Source organism: Lissotriton helveticus, chromosome 1_2 (genome assembly GCF_964261635.1).
Source record: "Lissotriton helveticus chromosome 1_2, aLisHel1.1, whole genome shotgun sequence".
NCBI classification, from domain to species: Eukaryota; Metazoa; Chordata; class Amphibia; order Caudata; family Salamandridae; genus Lissotriton; species Lissotriton helveticus.
In genome coordinates, this window is record NC_136058.1 from 428,323,166 (window position 1) to 428,343,536 (window position 20,371).

General features: G+C 42.9%; 1 long non-coding RNA gene across 1 annotated transcript; it reads right to left on the reverse strand.

Annotated features, from left to right (window-relative positions):
* Window positions 1–3,515: 3,515 nt before the first annotated feature.
* On the reverse strand, window positions 3,516–20,230 carry LOC144808002 (uncharacterized). The gene is made up of 4 exons (XR_013606561.1): window positions 20,122–20,230; window positions 14,366–14,416; window positions 12,421–12,539; window positions 3,516–4,148 (listed from the first exon to the last, which is right to left on the reverse strand). It is a non-coding gene; the product is annotated as an uncharacterized LOC144808002 (long non-coding RNA).
* Window positions 20,231–20,371: the final 141 nt, after the last annotated feature.

The window sequence follows — 20,371 nt, forward strand, 5'->3', positions numbered from 1 at the left end:
AAACCCTCACGGGTGAGTAGTGCGCTCTATAAATGTACTGATTGATTGATTTACACTTGCAATAATTGTCTAGGATAGATAGGACAGGCATGATGCAAATTGTGAAAGTGAGATGGGCACACATGTTACCTCCACCCTTTTCAAGTGGGAGTTCAAAAATATGGATCCAGCCCACAAGGTTCTGAGTTTCCAGAAGTGTACTGAACCCCAGACCGACCGGAGCCTTGAAGCAGCAAGAGTATATTGTAGTTATCAGACAGCTCAAGAGCTTTAGAACAATCAGAATCTACCTTCCAAGACTCTACACAAGAACAAAAAGGAGTTAGAATAGCCTAGCCCTTTTCCATGTCACCCTACCCCACAGCACTGCCACCAACCCCCCCCCAATAGCCTTGAAAACCATAGGCCCTTTCCCCAAAACACTGCCATCATCCGTTCCCACAAAACACTGGCCATTTCTGCTTGCCCTAAAATACTCCTCCACACTGACCCCTACCCTCAAAACACTACATGGCTACACTGAGATCTCTTTTCTGAGTATAACGTTTCTGGCTTTCCCCTCCTGTATAAGGCTTTATTTAGTCCAGTGTGAATTCTCTCATGTGAAATTACATTGTATTCAAGACTAAGGAGTTTTGTCCCGTGTGAGTTCGCTCATGTCAAGTGAGAAGTAATTTGTACCCAAAACTTTGCTTGCATTTCGAGCACTCATAAAGTTTTTCCCCAGAGTGAGATCGCTCATAAAGCATAACACTGTCTTTCAGATTCAAGTTGTTATGGCATAAGGATTTTCTCCAGTGTGGAGTTTCTCATGGTGAGATAGCGTTTTTCTCTGCAGCTTTTCTGGCATTCAGAACACTCATGAGGTTTTTCACCGTATGGAGTGAGGCTGTGCCTATCAAATAGGAATTTCTGGCATTTACCGCATTGGTAATGTTTTTCCCCTGTGTGCGTCTGCTCATGTAGAGTGAGATTGAGTTTAAAATTGATGCTTTTCTGGCATTCGGAGCACTGAATTATTTTGATGGTGTGTTTTCTTATGGCGCTTGTAACCATCTCTACCTCTGAATCTTTTCCGACATTTAGAGCACTGATAGAAAAAATTCTCCAGTGTGGATTCTCACATGTTCAGTGAGATGAGATTTACGGCTGAAACATTTTTGACATTCGGAGCACTGATAAGGTTTTTCCCCAGTGTGGATTCTCATATGATGAGTGAGACTGTTTTTTCCAGTGAAAAATGTGTGGCATTCAGAGCACTGATAAGGTTTTTCCCCAGTGTGGGTTCTTATATGCCGAGCGAGATTCTTTCTTTCACTGAAACATTTCTGGCATTCAGAGCACTGATAAGGTTTTTCCCCAGTGTGGGTTCTTATATGATGAGTGAGATGGCTTTTTTCAATGAAACATATCTGGCATTCAGAGCACTGATAAGGTTTTTCCCCCGTGTGGGTTCTTATATGATGAATGAGACTGTGTTTTGTACTGACACATTTGTGGCATTCAGAGCACTGATAAGGTTTTTCCCCAGTGTGGGTTCTTATATGCTGAGTGAGATTGCTTTTTACACTGAAACATTTGTCACATTCAGAGCACTGATAACGTTTTACCCTAGTGTGGAATCTGACATGTGCAGTTAGAAGTGTTTTAAGTTTGAAATCTTTTAGGCATTCAGGGCAGTGATAAGGTTTTTCCCCAGTGTGGGTTATTATATGTTGAGAAAGACTTCTTTTGTCTCGGAAATATTTTTGGCATTCAGAGCACTGATAACGGTTTTCCCCAGTGTGGATCTTCATATGATGTGTGAGACTCCTTTTTTCACTGAAACATTTGTGGCATTCAGTGCACTGATAACGGTTTTCCCCAGTGTGGATCTTTATATGATGTGTGAGACTCTTTTTTTCACTGAAACATTTGTGGCATTCTGTGCACTGATAACGGTTTTCCCCAGTGTGGATCTTTATATGCTGAGTGAGACTCCTTTTTGTACTGAAACATTTGTGGCATTCAGAGCACTGATAAGGTTTTTCCCCAGTGTGGAATCTCAAATGTTCAGTTAGAAGTGATTTACAATTGAAACGTTTTGGGCATTCAGAGCACTGATAAGGGTTTTCACCAGAGTGGATTTTTCTATGCAGAGTGAGATTGTGTTTGTAAATGAAAGATTTCTGGCATTCAGGGCACTGGTAAGGTTTATCCCCAGTGTGGGCTCTTCTATGCTGAGTGAGAATGATTTTTTGACTAAAACATTTCTGGCATTCAGAGCACTGGTAAGGTTTTTTGCCAGAGTGGGTTATTACATGTCGAGAAAGACTTGGTTTGTTCCAAAACCTTTTCTGGCATTCAGAGCACTGATAAGGTTTTTCCCCAGTGTGGGTTCTTATATGATGAATGAGACTGGATTTTAGACTGAAACATTTGTCGCATTCAGAGCACTGATAAGGTTTTTCCCCAGTGTGGATTCCCATATGAACAGTGAGATGAGATTTACGGTTGAAACTTTTTTGGCATTCAGCGCACTGGTATGGTTTTTCCACAGAGTGGGTTAATGCATGTAGATCTAGACTCGCTTTGATACTAAACCTTTTCTGGCATTCAGAGCACTGATAAGGTTTTTCCCCAGTGTGGATTCTCATATGCTCAGTGAGATAAGATTTACGCCTGAAACTTTTATGGCATACTTTGCACGGAGAGTGGTTTCCCCCAGTGTGGATTCTCATATGCTCAGTGAGATAAGCTTTACGCCTGAAACTTTTTTGGCATACATTGCACTGAGAGTGGTTTCCCCCAGTGTGCATTCTGTCAAATTCTGTGAGATAAGATTTATAGCTGTATCTTTTTTGGCACAAGTAACTTTTTTCCCCAATTTCAGTTAGTTTGCCTTGATTGAGGCGGGTTTGAACACTGAATTTGTTCTCACAGTCTGTGTTTTTATAAGGTGTATTCCTAGGGTTAATATCTCTATGTTTAGTTTTCTCTTGCTATTATGCCACAGTAAGAGTGAACCTGATTTTAGAGTCTGGCTTGTTTAGATATTGTTCAGCATTTATCTCTAAAAGAAATTGTGTGTAATCTTCTTAACACTTGAATTGAGCAAAATATGTCTGGAAGCAGCCCTGTAACACCTGTTGAAATTGTTCTAGTAGATAATAGTCTTTAGGTAATAGCCTCTCTGGCAGTAAATTATTTTGTGACTGACGTTTTTCTCCAATCTATTTATATAGGTTCTTAGCACTGCAGTAATGAAGTTTTGGTCTGATATTTAATGATTAAACTGATAAGTACCTTTTTGCACTGACGTAAAGGCAGTAACTGAGGGTGTTAGAACGTGCACAGTACTATTGTGGATCATCAGTCGCAGAACATCAGTTCCTTTTATCCTTTCTATGTTTGGTGTAAGGTTAAGGTTTGTAGTTCCGAAGGCGAGGATTTATTTACATTACCTATAGCCTAACGGTGCTCATCTAATCCATTTTTATAATTAACAGTTTTACATATCACTCATGCACAGCAGATAATGTTGAGGCGATTTACATAGAATTACAGAACAGTACACAATAAAAAGGAAACAATCTGAGATGGTCATGAACACAATAAAGTGGTGAATTTTTAAGATTTTTCGCCAGAGTGAGCAGAGTGGGCCGTGGTGTTCTATCCAGAGGCAGATAGTCTCAAACTTGTGTAACTGGTTAAAAATGGTTGTTGAACAAAGGTGATTTTTCAATCTTTTGCTTGCCAATGTGTCTTTTCTTTGATGGTATGCAGAAGATACCTTTTGTTATAACTTTCTTTTATGCAGTGTGTGCTTCCTCTCTGGAATTACATGATGCTTTAGATGAATGTTTTTCTGTCATGATGAGGCAATTTGTCTTTCTGATAATATTTCAGATGAGGATGCTGAAGTGGTCTTTCTACATTATTTCTGATGCTGTGTGCACAGATATGGTTTTGCTCTGGGTTAATGAAATGCAAAATTAGAGACTTCACTTACAGGTATAGTACTTTCCTCGCCAAACCTAGATTTTTGAAAATTGTTTAAACGTAGAATGCTGGATGTTCTTCAGTTTTTCAAAATAATCCTTCTTATGGCACTGACATTCAGTTGCTTATTGCTAAATCTTGCTTTCTTCGTCCGTAATTTCAATCACCTATAGTATTAAAATGAAATAGTTAATACATGTACATTTCCAAAAATATAATTTACTAGCCAAATTAATGCAGAATTTGGAATATGTTGAGCTGTTTTTCCAGACAGAGCGTAGAATGGTAGCATGAGAGTACTTGGATGTAGGAGGGAGGATTTGTAGAATTTTCAACATTTTATTAAGCTCACAAAGGATACATGTACCCTATGGAGTTGTAACATAGAATCCCAAAGGCAGATATAAAAGTCATATGGACTGGTACCAAACAGATAATATAAAAATATATACTATTAATTAATTTGTAATGCAGATTTCTGGGACGGGAATGACTCCCCCACGGACAACAGGTGTATTCCCCTGCCCTGAGTTACCACCTACTTGTATCTGGCATCCTGACTTGAGTTTTGGCCTCTGCCTCAAGCAAATCTATTGTGTGCTGCGAGGACTATGCCTAGACCTATCCCTCAACTATGGTCCAGAGTATGAATCAAGGGCAATGAAATGAAGGCATACTTTCATGTGTTCATTTTATTCCACCTGATTATCAGTTGTTAGGTTTTTCTGCACCTGGATTTACTGGGTGCAGAAAACCAGGACACAATTTTTTTCCAGACAGAAAAATTAGACTGCAAAGACGCATAAGACTCTGGGTGCAGCAGAAGCAGCCAAGACTTATGCTGTGTTTTTTTACTAACTGGGGTAAACACACAATTCTTCCCTCTGTCGGTGTTCACAGTCGTTGTCGGCCTGTGATTCGCCATTGAGTGCAAAGCGTACAGAGTAGAGCTGAGGGGCCGAGCCGAGGAGGAGTTGACGAGCAAGCGGAGCGGAGCCTGGGACGACTGCCCGCGCTTGTTTTGTGACCGGTTCCCGCTCCCGAAGGTTTCTTCCGCTTCATCTGCGTCCTGTTATACGGGCGCTTTAAGTTCTACGGATCTGCTGTGGGGGCAGGAACGGCCGCTGCCGGGACCGCGGCCGCTGCAGAGGTCAAAGGAGCCTTTGCCTGCGGTGCTGCTGGTGCGGCGGCTGTAGCAGGGCACAGAGGAGAACAGAGGAGCACAGAGGAGCCTTGGCCTGCCTCCTGATTTTACGTATTTACTAAGCATTGAGCAGAGCAGACAGAGCTGAGCCGAGGAGTGGAGGGAAGTGCCCACATCTGCCGTCTGTAGTGGGACTAGCTCTGGATTCCGCTCTTGCTCCTGAACGATTGCCAGCATTCTCCCTTGTACTCTTGTCAGAGATGAATAGCAACGAACAAGCAATGAACAGTGAGTGGTGAGTGACAAGTGGCAAGAGGTGTGTGGCGTGTGGCGAGTAGCTAAGATTGATCGGTCCCTAAGTCGCTGAGCCATTGGAGTCTGTAATAAGTCTGTAATACAAAATCTGAGAAATTATAGAAAGAGGAAAGTGACAATAGACTTAGACCCTCTTGAAGCACCCCTCGGCCCCTGAATTACTCCGCATGCCTAGACTACAGCCCTACCCGGTGCCCGGATGTTAATCAATCGGTTAATTAATTAATTAATTAAGTAACCAGCAGTACCGGCAGATTCTGTACGGAGGTGTGATTTTTGGGTGTTTTCCCTTGGAGGTGTTTGGTGGTGTTTTTGTCCTATGGTCTTGTCACTGGCCCGTTTGATTCTCTGACAGAAGCAAGACTTCTTCACCTTGAAGGGTGTATTATGAGCTCAGGAAAGGAGCAGCCACCTTTCCCTCCTATCAAAAGGAAAAGAAAAATACAACAAACACCAATATTAGATACGTTTAAAATAGAACAGGCAGGTGACATATAGTCCTTTAAATCATCTAAGGTCCATACATTTGGGAAACTGGGAAAGTCGCTGCGCTGTCAAAGTTTGACTTTATGAAAGATCCAACTGGTGCTATGCTAACATTGCTAACTAACTCATGTGATCTTCAAACTCCAATTAAACCACTGAGTAGAACAAATATTATATCCCCTAAGCAAGGAGTAAGTGAACCAGGCCACCCTGAGTCTAAAGCTGAAGTCGAACGAATGTCAAATTGAACTAAGGACCAAGTCAACCATTGGGGTCAAATAACGGACATAGAGATGTTAACTATTCCACTTACTGGTCGTTCACAACAAAAGGACCCAAAATGCACAAATCTAACAATGGGAGATACTCAGCAATTACTACCAACTTAGGCAGCCAATGCCAATAGAAGTGCAAGTAAAAATCAGAAAAGCTAACGGTATAGGGGAACCATCTAATTTGGGCCAAATAAATCAATCAGACCAAGAAGCTCCAAATGAACTAAATAGTGGGGTGAAAATCATAAGGGAAGCAAATACCCCACTGAAATCGGATCTTACTCTGTCTAAAATAAATTCAGTTCAAAAACAGCACCAGCCGAAATGTAATCAAAATAACGGATCTCAAATTAATAAGGATGAATACACCAGCAACCCAGAAACTCTGCAGCGTTGGAGTACTCCGTATCAAAAAGATGGTTTGAATAGTAGTCCATAATTCATTCATGACGAGGAACATGATTTTCAAGGACCGCTAAAAGAGGAGTATAAGGACCTATCATTCATAAATGGGAAACACCATAGCCAAGGTACTTAGGTACCAGGAAGTGGGAACGCGGGAGCAATTTGGGATTTATTCTTCAAAACCTCGCAATTAACTCTGGAAGCTTTAACATATCAGTCCAACAAAAAGGAGGTCCAAATAGATCTCTTGAGCGCTACGGCATCCTCTGTTGCCGGAACTGAGCAGAAGATAACACCACAAAATAATCTAATAGTAAGGGCACAATCTCAGCCAATATCTACGTATGCAGAGTGTAGTTGTGCCCCACTAATTAAACTGGATACCATTCCGGATATTTTAAAAACAATAATTGACGATGTTAAAGGGAATTTTCCTGATGCGGGAATTCAACCCATCAAGACCGACTGCCCCTCTAAAGATACAATAAAATGTAAAAACAAGTTGTTGTTAAATAAAAAAAAGATGATAAAACAAAAGATCAAGAAGTGATAAACCTATGCTCGACACAATCAACAATGACAGACGCGGCTCCGGAAGTTCATCTATCAAAAAGACAGAGGAAAAAACAACAGAAAGCAAGAAATAAAGCTTCTAAAAGTATTTAAAAAAACTAATGCATCAGATATAGTGAGATTGAACACTGGAAACAACCATGACTAAATATCATATTGTAAATGTGCTGGATTTGTAAAGCGCACGGCTGCCCGTAAGCGTCCCGGCGCTTGCTTAGGGAACCCGTCCTGGTATTCCCCTGTGAGACACCCCGGCAGGGTGTCCACAAGGTGAAAGCCAGGCATCCCGCCGCGAGGGGCCGTAGTGGAGATTAAGCAAGCTATTGCCCAGAGTCGCAGAGTGTGACCCCGTGAGTTGAGTAGGCACCAGAGCGAGAATTGTCAAGTCCGTGGAATTTTTGAGCCCGAGACCCGCCGAGGCGGGGAATCGAACCCTGGTCCACGGTCGATCTCAGCTTCTGGGTCTGCCGCCTCTAACCACTGAGCCACGCTTCTCCACCTTGTGAAGGTAAGGGTAAACAAATGTCTCCAACAAAACCCTTCTACCCTCTATTTAATAAGGATCTATCGGAGGTACAAGCAGTTATGAAAAATAAATGCCTAAACAAGCAAGCTGATAGTATAAAAATGATAGAGAATGGGAATATTCAGTCCTTAGAAAAGCTGCAAGTGGAGGAATGTAATAAACAGGTGGAGAATAAGCCATAACAATTGGAAACAAAAAGAGCAAAGAGGGAGAGTATCAGAGGGGATGAAACAAATAGAGATTTGTTAAAAACCTGGAAGGATATTAAATTACCACAAGATCTGGGAACCGAAACGAAGCAGTTACATAAACATCGACAATCATGGTCTCAAACTGTTAGTAATCATAATGGAAGGTTAATTGAGCATGCTCAAGGTGAAAATAGCCTGGAACAAATTAAATTAAATAACCCAGATCAAAAAGGAGTGGTGCAGGTAATTTTTGCGATGGAATATAAATCTAGGGGTAATAATGATATCTTGACTCGTGGGAACATATTAAAATTGTGTAATGCAGTACCCTCATTAAAGGAAATTAAATGTACCGACATAGAATCAATTGAATTCCTCACAATCAAGAATAATCGCGAATCGATATTAGTAATTTGGACATCTTCTACTGCCGCCAGCCTTATTATGCAAGAACATAATCGCTTTCAGGACTTGGGAATAAAAATAACAACTCCCCTGCAACGTCCTTTTGTTTCAACAAAATTAAAAAATCATAACCAAATGAGAACCGAGAATAATAAGAAATACTCAATATTAAAAAAAACATAGGTATGACCAACGGGCATCTTTTACAATCATTAGAGGAAAAAATAGGAGACCTATTATTTGACACTGTCAAATTAGGTTGGCTAACAGCAGCCCTCCATAATGTCAGGCAGGATTGACATCTACAATCTGAAGTTCCTTTAAGGGGGCCAACAATTATGAATGAAAGTGTCAGATTATGTTTGTGGAATATAAATGGTGTTCAAGCTAAGATTCAGAATAACCAACTAGCTACTTTGTGCTGTTTTCAAATCATTTGTTTACAAGAGACTTGGGCTTTAGTTCCTTTTAGATTGGAAGGGTATAGTGTTATTACTCATTAGCTAAGAGAACAAGTAATTATGGCAGACCTTGTGGGGGTTTGGCTATTTTTATATCAACTGAGCTAAATATGGAAAGTGAAATGGACGTCCCAAGTCAAAAGGATTATCTAATTGTCAAAATATGATACAAAGAACAAAATATAATTAAATCTCTTGTAGTAATCAACGTATATAATTACGAAGAACAATGGCGACCAATTTGATAATTATGATATTGCAGCAACTGGACAATGACATCCAACCTGAGATTATTATTACCGGTGATTATAACATGAATATGCTATGGTCTTACGATAGAGATGTTGAAATACAATGGAAAAATTATTTATGGTCAATTCCAAGTTTTTCATTAACAATGGGTATGAGGGATCATCTATCAAAAAGACAGAGGAAAAAACAACGGAAAGCAAGAAATAAAGCTTCTAAAAGTATTTATAAAACTACAAATGCATCAGATATAGTGAGATTGAACACTGGAAACAACCATGACCAAATATCATATTGTGAAGGTGAGGGTAAACAAATATCTCCAACAAAACCCTTGTACCCTCTATTTAATAAGGATCTATCGGAGGTACGAGCAGTTATGAAAAATAATTGCCTAAACAATCAAGGTGATAGTATAAAAATGATAGAGAATGGGAGAATTCAGTCCTTAGAAATGCTGCAAGTGGAATTAAGCCATCACAATTGGAAACAAATAGAGCAAAGAGGGAGAGTATCAGAGGGGATGCAACAAATAGAGATTTGTTAAAAACCTGGAAGGATATTAAATTACCACAAGATCTGGGAACCGAAACGAAGCAGTTACATAAACATCGACAATCATGGTCTCAAACTGTTAGTAATCATAATGGAAAGTTAATTGAGCATGCTCAAGGTGAAAATAGCCTGCAACAAATAAAATTAAATAACCCAGCTCAAAAAGAAGGAGTGGTGCAGGTAATTTTTGCGATGGAATATAAATCTAGGGGTAATATTGAAACAACTTGCAAACATCCGGACCCAACACAAGATGGCAGGAGTATGCAAAGCATGTGCATCTACAGCATACATGCCTGAGGATTAATGGCCCCAAATCCCTGCCGTGGTATCTTGTCATGCTGTGGCTGAGTGTGCCATGTGATGTGGCAGGCTATAGTGCTTGGTGTGATTTGGTCATTTTTGACAAGGTGGAGTGCTGAATGGTTAGGCAAATTTTGATTTTCTTTGTTTTTGGGATCTTGTGATATAGTGCAGTACCTACGGTATGATGTAAATAAATTACATTGCTAAGATACCATACTGATGTGGGGTGAGTGCTATTAGGGCCGAAGCCTTGCTGATTATATGCAGAATACCAGGTCTGGGAGGTCACTGCTGACTAGAGGAGGTTAGCAGCTGCACAGGTCTTGGGCATTGATCCTATTGAGGATAATATGTGACGGGCACTGGTGACCGGAGCTGGCTAGCAACAACGCTAGCCTCTGGTATTCATTACAGGCAGGGTAACAAACATGTCAATATTGACTGAAACTGGTGGGCAGTAGAGTTAACCTCTGGTTTTGAATATTTGCAGGATTTAAGGTACAGGGGTCACTACTGACTGGAGTTACTTAGCAGGATAATAGGTCTCAGGGGGCCAATACTGACTGAAGCTGGTTAGTATGATCACTAGTCCCAAGGTGCTACTAAAGACTCAAGTTGGCTAGAATGATAACAGGTCCCAGGGGGCAGTACTAACAGGAGCTGACTAGTAGGCTTACAGACAGGTCCAAGGGGCCACTACTGACTGGAGCTGGCTAGTAGGCTTACATACAGGCCCATGGGGCCACTACTGACTGGAGCTGGCTAAAAGAATAACAGGCCCAAGGGTGGTGGAGGTGCGAGTGGCACCAGGGACCGGAGTTGGCTAGAAGCATTGCCGACCTTTGGTATTGATTAAATACAGGATTCCAGGTCACAGGAGGCACCGCTGAATGCAGCTGGATAGCAGCAGTGGTGGCCTCTAGGAAGAAGGAATTGAGAAAGCAAAACTGGATATACTGGTTACTTTAATACCGATAATTGTTTACACATGAATGCCACAACGTGCATTGATATATTACATTACCAAATTACAATATTCTTATATTAATTTGATGTGTCTGTTCGCCTTAATATGCATGCAACGTTATATGATTCTATTAGGGCCCAGAACCATTTCATTTAGTGACGTCCATCTGCACACTTCTACTGCATCTTGTAGTAAATTGAATATTGACAAACAGAAGTGTTATTTTCAGAAACAGTGAATTCTAAAGCTTGCCTGTGTATCTTTGATATGCACCTCACGGACTCCTCACATTCCTCTCGAGAGAAGATCCTGCCTCCTACTCATTAGTGTTGTTTCAGTAACAGTTTCTATCACGTGTTCATGTTTCATTGACTTGTATTAGGAGAAAAGTGTATAAAAATACATTGTAGCATTATATACTCCAACTTGCTTTAGGGTGGATGCTCTCGTCCATTGCAAAGACAATTGTCACTTGTTAGTTTGCTTGGCATTTTGCTATTTTTGCATTAAATGTATGATAGATTTGTTGGCCTCCCGGTGTGTTGTGTTTTATTTTTACATAGTACAAGAGATGCTGTGGAAAATGACAGTCCAGTATACACATTCTTCATATAAATCAACTCACAGTATACTGTTCTGGAGGTTCAGTCCCACAGACATTATCTCTAACTGAACGCAGGAACCCTAGGAAGCATGTACTTGTCAAACCAGTTGCCCTCTGATGCGGCGCCGTCCTCGTTATTTGATAAGTCAATATGTCCTGAATTTTAGGAGGGTTACCGTATCTAGTGCACCCTGTTAGGCAGCGCTCACCTGTGGCAGTAAAATGTTAAATGGCACCTTATCACCTATGCACGGTGCAGGGCTTTGAGTTACAGAGCTCCTCATGCTGTGGAGAAGATTAGGTCACATTTACCCATTTTCCCATATTTGGTCCTGATGAAATGCCAACAGATTGCTCCATGACTACACAAGGCATAAAAAAAGTTGACCTGAAGTATAGACCCCAGCTTACCAGCAGGTCCACAGGTGATCGACACTTTCACACAGTGATAGGGGCCGTTAGTTCCTCAATTTCTCTGCCACTGTTTTTAATCTCAACATGGATCAGGATGATCGCATTAACTATATTGCGGCAACTGGTCGATAGTTGATCTTATATTCAGGCTTTCACCAATCTCACATCTTATGACACAACATCCTCTGTCCTACTATGCTCATCCGGCATAATTAATAAAAGATCTCCGACAAAGTGCCCTCTGGTGGTGCCCGCCAGGCATTGTAGCGCCGGCCTGGTGAGGAGTATAGCTCAATGATGAAGCATGTCACCATCAGGTGAGTAAACGCAACTTGTCTTAAAAGCACCTGCTTCCTAGGGTGTCTGCATTCAGTTACAGATAATGACTCTGGGACTGAACCTCCGGAACAGTATACTGTGATTTGATTGTGTTTTATTTTAACAAATGTACATAGCAGATATTGGCGCCTGCTTGTTTCACAAAAATTATCGGATACCTGCCTCAGAGCGCACTTCTTACAGAATAGTATGGGGTTATCATGTTGCTGCTACAAGCTCCTTACCTGTGCGAGTTAGCGTGAACGATGCAGGGGGCAGACCCAAACCAGCCACATGTGGAGATCAGTAACAAATATTGAAGAATTAACAGAGCTTCCAAGTTGGTGACCATTACTTAATTGACCTTGAAAATAAAAGACACGTTTTTAGTATTCTGGTGACTCATGACCATAAAAAACAAAGGTTATAAATTCAATATTGTGTCAAATACTTAAAAAATGGAACTGGATGTGCTGAATCAGATGTTGCCCCAGGTCATGTGTGACACCTTCCACCACTATTGCTTATGGGACTTGTAGTTTTGTTTTTCTCATTAAAAGTCCCAGATTTCTAAGCGATGTTGGTTAAAATCAGAGGCCTGAGTGAGGGTGAAGGATGACACTGCTCTGCTTAGCAGTGAGATGATGAATGACAGTTCCCCAGCCCTTCCATTCTTTGACCTACGGAGGCTCGTTGGCCATTCATATTTTTTTGCAACAAAACTTTTATTGTAGCTTCTGTCAACTGAAGAGATAAAACACCTGGGCGTGTTTCATTAACTGCTGACAAACATGAACAATCAAGAACATGAGTTTCTGGAAAACTATCAAGCCCCCAATCAGAATCAGCCGTCCTTCACACCCAGGAATTCTTGAGGCTTTGGAGAGGGTGAATTGCACGTGGTATAAGAGGAACAGTACATCGACTCAAAGCTCATTTCTCAGGGATGTACTGAAATGCCAGCCTCATGTCACACTTAGCCAGCTCTTCACCTCCTCCTCCTCAAACTGTTGACCAGCTATCAGGGCAAATGAGCCTGCAGCAAAGCATTGCTGGCTTGGTTCCACACCGGACCAGGCAATGTGGTGAACTCCATACTCCTCCAAGTCAGCAAGCACTCTGGTCGAACCAGTCCTAACCCCAAATGAATGTTCCCCATCACAACTATTTTAATGGTACTAAGTTATGTTTCTGCCAAATGATTGAGTCAAAAATTGAAAGGTTTTACTATGAAGTGCTGAAAGAGAAATCATGAAGTTTTTCAATATTTCTGAGTCTGCCACAGTACACAGGAGCATTATTTCTATACAGCAGCAAATCATGTATGCGCCCTGTAGAAAGCTTGTTTGAATGAAACATGGAATGCATTGCAGCCAAAAATTCATGCAACAACATAGAGTGCAAGATAACTTGTGTTATTATTCCAGCAGAACGAAATGCCATTCCTAATGTGTACGTCATTTTAAAGACAAACCCAGGAAAATGTATGGTCAGTGTTGTTCTTCTGCCAGTTAAAAGACAATCTCCATTAATGTGTCAGGAAATAAAATACTATGAGAAATCCTACTCTATTGCAGGGTGCTGCCTACCACTATATTGCAGGTTACTTCCAACATAATCTGATTTATACATACATACGGCAGGGTGCTGCCAGCTATCGGGTCTGCACACAGCAGTCTGGAGCCACTCAGGAAGGAGGTAAGCTCTTCATTTCATCTTAAGCCCTTAGGTTACATTCTCAGCCTGATGGGTCCGGAGAACTTTATCCTCACTCTAACTGCGCCGAGCAGACAGACGTAGCCCATCATAGGCTGTTGTGTGCTGGGTGATGCCTGGCATCTTATTATAATTGGCGGGAGGATAGAGCTCTGATAGGAGCTATTACAAGGAGAGCAGAAAAACAGGACCATAGATCGCCACAGAGCAACAACTGCCCAGAAGCTGGAGAAAGAACTCTGGAACAGCAAACCTCCTACACCCTGGAGATTTTCCAGGATAAGCAAATGATGGTAATGAAATGCAAACTGCAGCATTAGGGTCACACACTACAACATTATTCCCTTTAAACCGAAGATAAGAGCCTAAAATAAAAAAACTAACCAAAAAGCAACAAAACTAGAAAATGCATTTCCAAATGCTGCAAAAGAGAAAAAGTTAATACAAATTAATAATATTAAACTTTGTTGGTACCTTAGTAAAGTGCTTACTTCTTGGCTTCACTCCATCTGCAGCAATAACGCTCTGAAAGGAGAAATTACTGATGTGAGTCTCAGAGTCTTCAGTGTTACTGGTCTCAGTCATGAAGACTGCGGTGTCGGAAGATAACTTTCTCTTATTTGGCTTTATAGTTCCCACAGTCACGTCATCGCTTTTAGCAGACATGCTACTGTCAGCAGCATCATAACTTCAGGCAGACCAGCAATGCGGATATCACCACTCACATTGGGTGAACAGACTCATCTCTGCTACATACATCCATTCTGTTCTCAAATTTGCTTGGGGCTGTCAAAATGCAAAGAGCTGCAATATATTCGTCACACTTTCCTGACTACCTTGTTTTAAAAAGTTGTGACATTCAAGCGTGAATCTTGGTTCATCTGCAAGCTGACTTTTTTTAGAGGTTCTATTGCCACACAATACCGTTCCCATATTCCAATTTGTCCACATGGTGCTTCAACCCTGGTAGGTTATCAACTGCCTGTGTTGCAGATAATTTCAGATCGTTTCTGTAAGAAACTGAATTTTTATTTGCGGTAGATGAGGACCAATCACAACCGTTGTCAGAGTGAACTTTCAAAGCCATTCAATTAACCTAGGATCAACCCCCTGGTACCTAAGCACCAAACAGGCAGGCTTAACTTAAGGTAATATGTAAAACATTTATGCAGAAACCAAACAAGTAAAAGTCAAAATGCAAAACAATAAAAAACCCAAACCGAAATAGAAAAATAAAGGAAAATGTATTGAACAAAATGACACTAAAATGACAAAATCCAATAAGGGTAATGAGATATGAACTGTAACGCTGTAAGAATCACAAGGTGCCAATGGATGAGGGGCCCGGGCATGGAGTAGTCTCTCTGGAGCGGACTGCCAAGTCAGAGGAAACCGGAGGCCACGGCCTGCAAGCACATAGTGCAGGAATTAGCCACAGTGGTCCAAAAAGACATCTAGTGCTCCAGGATCAGATAGGGCTGCTGGCCTATAGGGGGATTCACTGCAGGTTCGGGCGCAAAGTGCTTAGAGTATTGAGAACAAGCATCAGATGCCCAGCAGGGCAATAGCAGACGGTTGAAGGCAGCAGGGCCCGGACGAGACTGAAAGGGAGTGACAACTATGGCCGTCACCATCATGCAACAGGGTAGTGGAGCTCAGCGGGAGGACAACCTGGTGACTGCCACCCACTGGAGCTGGGACCCCCACGACAAGGCAGGCCGGTCTGGTGATGTGGTAAGAGATATAGCAGCCATGTCCTCAGCGAGAAGCAAGAAGCATCAGAATCTAAAAAAGATGCTGACCAAGCTCCCGATGACCGGCAGCGGAGAAGGGATGCTCTCCCCAATGACACAAATCAGCCAAGATGCGGACACCTCTGAAGCCCCAGTTACCCACACCTTTTTAGAGTCTCTATTCGGTGCATTACAAGGCGACTTGCAGACGCTGAAAAGGGAAATAGCGGGGGAGATGAAGGAGATAACCGATGGAGGCCACACGTTCCCAAACGGCATCAACGTCCCGCCTTTTGATAAGGCGGGACGTCGATGCCGTTGGGAACCGTATGGCCTCCATCGAGGATCAGGAGCAAGCCCAGGAAAAGGAGGTGGAGCATCTACAGCAAGTGATAGTCCGGCTCAAGGCTCAACAGATCGATCTCCAGGCACACAGAGAAGACCTGGAGAATCGGTCTCGGCAAAACAACATCCGTGTTAAGGGAGTTCCACCTAAAGAAGAAGGGCCAGACATCACACAATACCTGCAGGGTCTCTTCAGGAGCATACTGGGCACCCCCACCGGATATTTTGGCTTACATTTCAGACTTTCAACTAAAAGAGTGTATGCTACGTGCTGCCAGGGACAAGCAACCACTAAGATATCAGGACCACTCCATAGCTTTGTACCAGGACCTGGCTCTTATACCCCTTCAAAAGTGTAGAGAGCTCCGAGTGGCAACCATGTGTCTTCAAGGAATACTGTATTCTTTGGGTCACCCTTTCCGGCTGATTTTCATATGGCAGGGCAAACTCCTTCAGCTCATATCCATGCAGGAAACTTGCCAGGGGCTGGGCATTGAGAATCCAATCCAGGAGGAGACAGAGGGCCCACAGATCAAAACTACTCGAGAAAGATGGCATAAGGTCTACGGGAGGCGTAGCACAGAGCGAGCAACAAGACCGGACCCCAAGACCATGGCATGATAAATTCTGGCAGTGCTGGAGACATTGTCGAAAGAGACATTCCCCTATGGTGACACCGTGAACGACTGAGGGACAGATAAGTGACATTTGCAAGGCTGGGTGGGCGGCGAACAAATCTGCTGGGAGCGTAGAGACACGGGGAGTGTAGAGACACGGGGAACAGGCCGCACACGTTCCCAACTATTCCGATTTCCAAGGACGCGCACGCACGAAAGGCGGGCCCTGGACAATTTGAGGTTAATGGGTTTCGAAGTTGGAGTTAGGAAGGGGAGGGTGGAGAACTGGTATGTAGGTTCAAGACGTTGAAGAGAGGATCAAAGGGCAATGAAGGCCGGGCAGACGTTGGGGGCTCAGGGGGGAAAGGGATCACAGGGACCCAAATACAGGCTAAAGCTGGTGCACTCACTATGACACGCTATTTCCCAGCCCTCACTGAAAATTCTCACTCTAAATGTAAGAGGTCTCAACAATCCCAATAAAAGGAGGTCCATCCTTTCCTACCTGGATAATATGGAGGCAGATGTGTGCCTCCTCCAGGAGACACAGCTCCTCTCCAAAGATTGGCATAGAATGAGGTCACAACTCTTTCCCCAGCAGTTCTTTTCATCTACCCATGATAAGAGGGCGGGTGGCTATTTTAGTAGCCAAGCGTTTTAAGGGGAGAATGGGGGAAAAGGTGGCCGAAATCAAAGGGGTTGATGGGAGAAGGGCCATCATTAGTGTAGGTGTTGGTATGAGTATTTTAGATGCCAAAATTGGGTCGCAAACCGCCAGAGTTACTGCTCCCGCAATCACCCTTCACCCGATATATACGATCAATCCAGGGGCTGCCTCAATTGCCTATAGATAGAAACGGGTCAGCTCCCTCACCCCCCTATACCAATAACCATTTCAAATACCAACCCCACCAGGGATGGTGCTAATAGGTTAAACAGGCCCAGGGGCTCGAATCAGAACAGGTTGTCTAGTACCTCGTGCATTAATGTTCCTGCCGCCCCAAGTATGAATGGCTAATCAGGATGTCCTGAGTCTGCCGCCCGCTGCTTGCCCTTATGTGTTGGTACTGGCAGGAGTACCTACTTTAAAGAGGGATCAGCATGAGTCATGGGACCAGCTACGCAATAAATGTGCGGACTGGCTATCAAGGCATAGAAGCTTCCATGTATCCGAAATAAAGGATATTATTATGGCACGCAGGGTTGGGTGAGTCAGTGCATCTACAAAAAATATCGAAGGGCACAGTATTCTAATTAACTTTCGCAGACCTTCTTTGGTGAGACACCTACTAAGGGGTTGCAAATTCATAACACATAATAGCACTAACATATGCGCACTATCACGTGGTTATTTCTACAAACCAAGTCATGCTCCTTTCACCAACAATCCCTCTTGAATTACTACCCCTAATAGATTCCAGACCGTGTCTGGATTTGAGACCCAAGACTGACTATCAACTTTTGGGGAAAATACTGATCCTGCTATTAGGTTACCTCATGCCCTGCCAGTAACTGAGTGTACTATTCCCACAACCCACTTATCCCTCCTATGCAAACGAAGGCCTCAGCAAGTTCAGGCTTCCGTATCTTAAGCTGGAATGTTGCAAGGTTGTTCTCTAAACTTCACCAGCCAGATTGGGTACAACTTATTAAAGACCAAGATATCCTTTTATTTCAGTTAACATGGGCCACTCAAGAATTGCATATTGAGGGGTTTGAATGCCATAATATCCTAGCAACAACCCTCAAGCAGGGGGGGGGCCTTCATCAATCTGGGTCAATATTAAGACAGGGGGATGCATAACAACTGTACATACAGATAACAATAATTTTCTAGGCATATTATTTAATAGGGGAATTTCCTTTTGGATAATTTATTTTTACAACAATGATTTTCATTCTGTTCCAAATATGCATTTTTATAAATGTGATTAATTTTATTGCATCTATTGGAAAATCCAAAGACTCTTTCAAGTCAGTAGGAATCTGTCTGGGGCGATTTTAATGCTAAGCTATCTTACTCATGGTCAAGTGAATATTCACACAGCAGCAGACAAACATGCAATAGGGGTAGAGAGCTAATGGACCATTTGAACACCTTTAACTTAATTAATGTTATGGAAATTGATGCAACTACAAAAGATAATGCACCCCCTGAACCGACATTCAGAGGAAGGGGCTGTTCATCTACAATTGATAATGTTTCTTATCTCCCCCGCTTTTGAAGCAAGCTTGCTTAAAGAAGAAATTATGGGCACAATCTTTAGGGACCATAACCCAATACAAGTAACGTTACGGGTGTCTCCAGTTCCAACGCCTCAGACAGAATATGGTGCTGGAGATCTATCACCGTCCATAGATAACCTCAGACTGGTATGGCGATGCATTAATAACGCAGACCGATTCAGTTCTATGGTTAGGGGAAACATGAATCTTATTAAAATCTGCTTAGAGGCCCTGTTCCACACCCAGTGGCTATCAGCGCCTTTACCGAACTCAGTGGAGCAATTAAATCCTTGCTGTCTAAACCCATTTGTACAGTAGTCCGCGAACCTAGATGGCTATCCAATTTATCTGAACAAGAGGCTCAGATAAGATGTTTATGTATTTGTAAAGTGCATAGCTGCCCGTAGGCTTCCCAGCGCTAAGAGAAACATAACTACGGTGGACTAAGTCAAGTTGCCTCAGATCTGGAGTTTTTAGGGAAAGAGCAATGTTTTGAGTCTTTTCCTGAATGCTAATTTGTTGGTTATCATGCGCCTGTCCCTGGGTAGTGTGTTCTACATTTTAGGAACCAAGTGCTTGAAGGACCTTCCTCCCCATCTTGCTCTTTTTATTCTGCCGTGTTGCATAAGAAGATCCTCTGATGACCTTAGGGTCCTACTCGGGTTTCTCCTACCCAGACTTAACACCCCGCTGGCATCAGGGCGGCCCTCGGTCACATCATAGACCAAACTTAGCAGGCCCCGGGAAAATGTGAGTAGCCGTGATCTAGATCAACAAAAGGTGGGAGTAGTTAGACACGAGGACGAAACAGAAGCATGCATCTCTAAAAGGCACAAACAGGAACCAATGAAAACAAGCATTGGCATAGCCAATAGGTCTCGCCTTTGGGACCTTATAAGTGTTTAGCCATGCAACAGTTGATGTTGTTGCACCAAGGATATTGTGCTGGCTAACTAAACACTTATAAGGTCCCAGAGGCGCGACCTACTGGCGATGCCAATGCTTGTTTACCTGATGGGCATTGGCTTACCGCTGCCTGGTCACTGAGGCCCTAGTGAGGTTGAGTCATATTTGGGGGAGTTTTAGCCTCATCAGTAATGCTGTGCAGGCCCAGACCTACTGGCGATGCCAATGCTTGTTTACCTGATGGGCATTGGCTTACCGCTGCCTGGTCACTGAGGCCCTAGTGAGGTTGAGTCATATTTGGGGGAGTTTTAGCCTCATCAGATGATGCTGTGCAGGCCCAGCCCAGGTACAATGAGGCGCAGTCGGTGCTGCCTGGGACAATCTTTGTATCTCTGGACCTCACCTGGGGTTCAATGTGGGTCTTGTGCTCCCTGCTGTGGGTCGGGCCTCTCCTGGGTGGTTTGGGTGCTGTGCTCCCTGCTGAGCTGAGGCCAGGACTGCACCATGAGCGCGGGGTTAAAAGGGGGGGGGCCTGTTCATGGACAACTGCGCATGCGCTGGGGATAGACACCGCTTCCCACAGTGCAGAGTAAGGAGACATTGGATTAACTGCGCATGCGCTGAGGACAGATACTGCCTCCCGCCGGGGAACG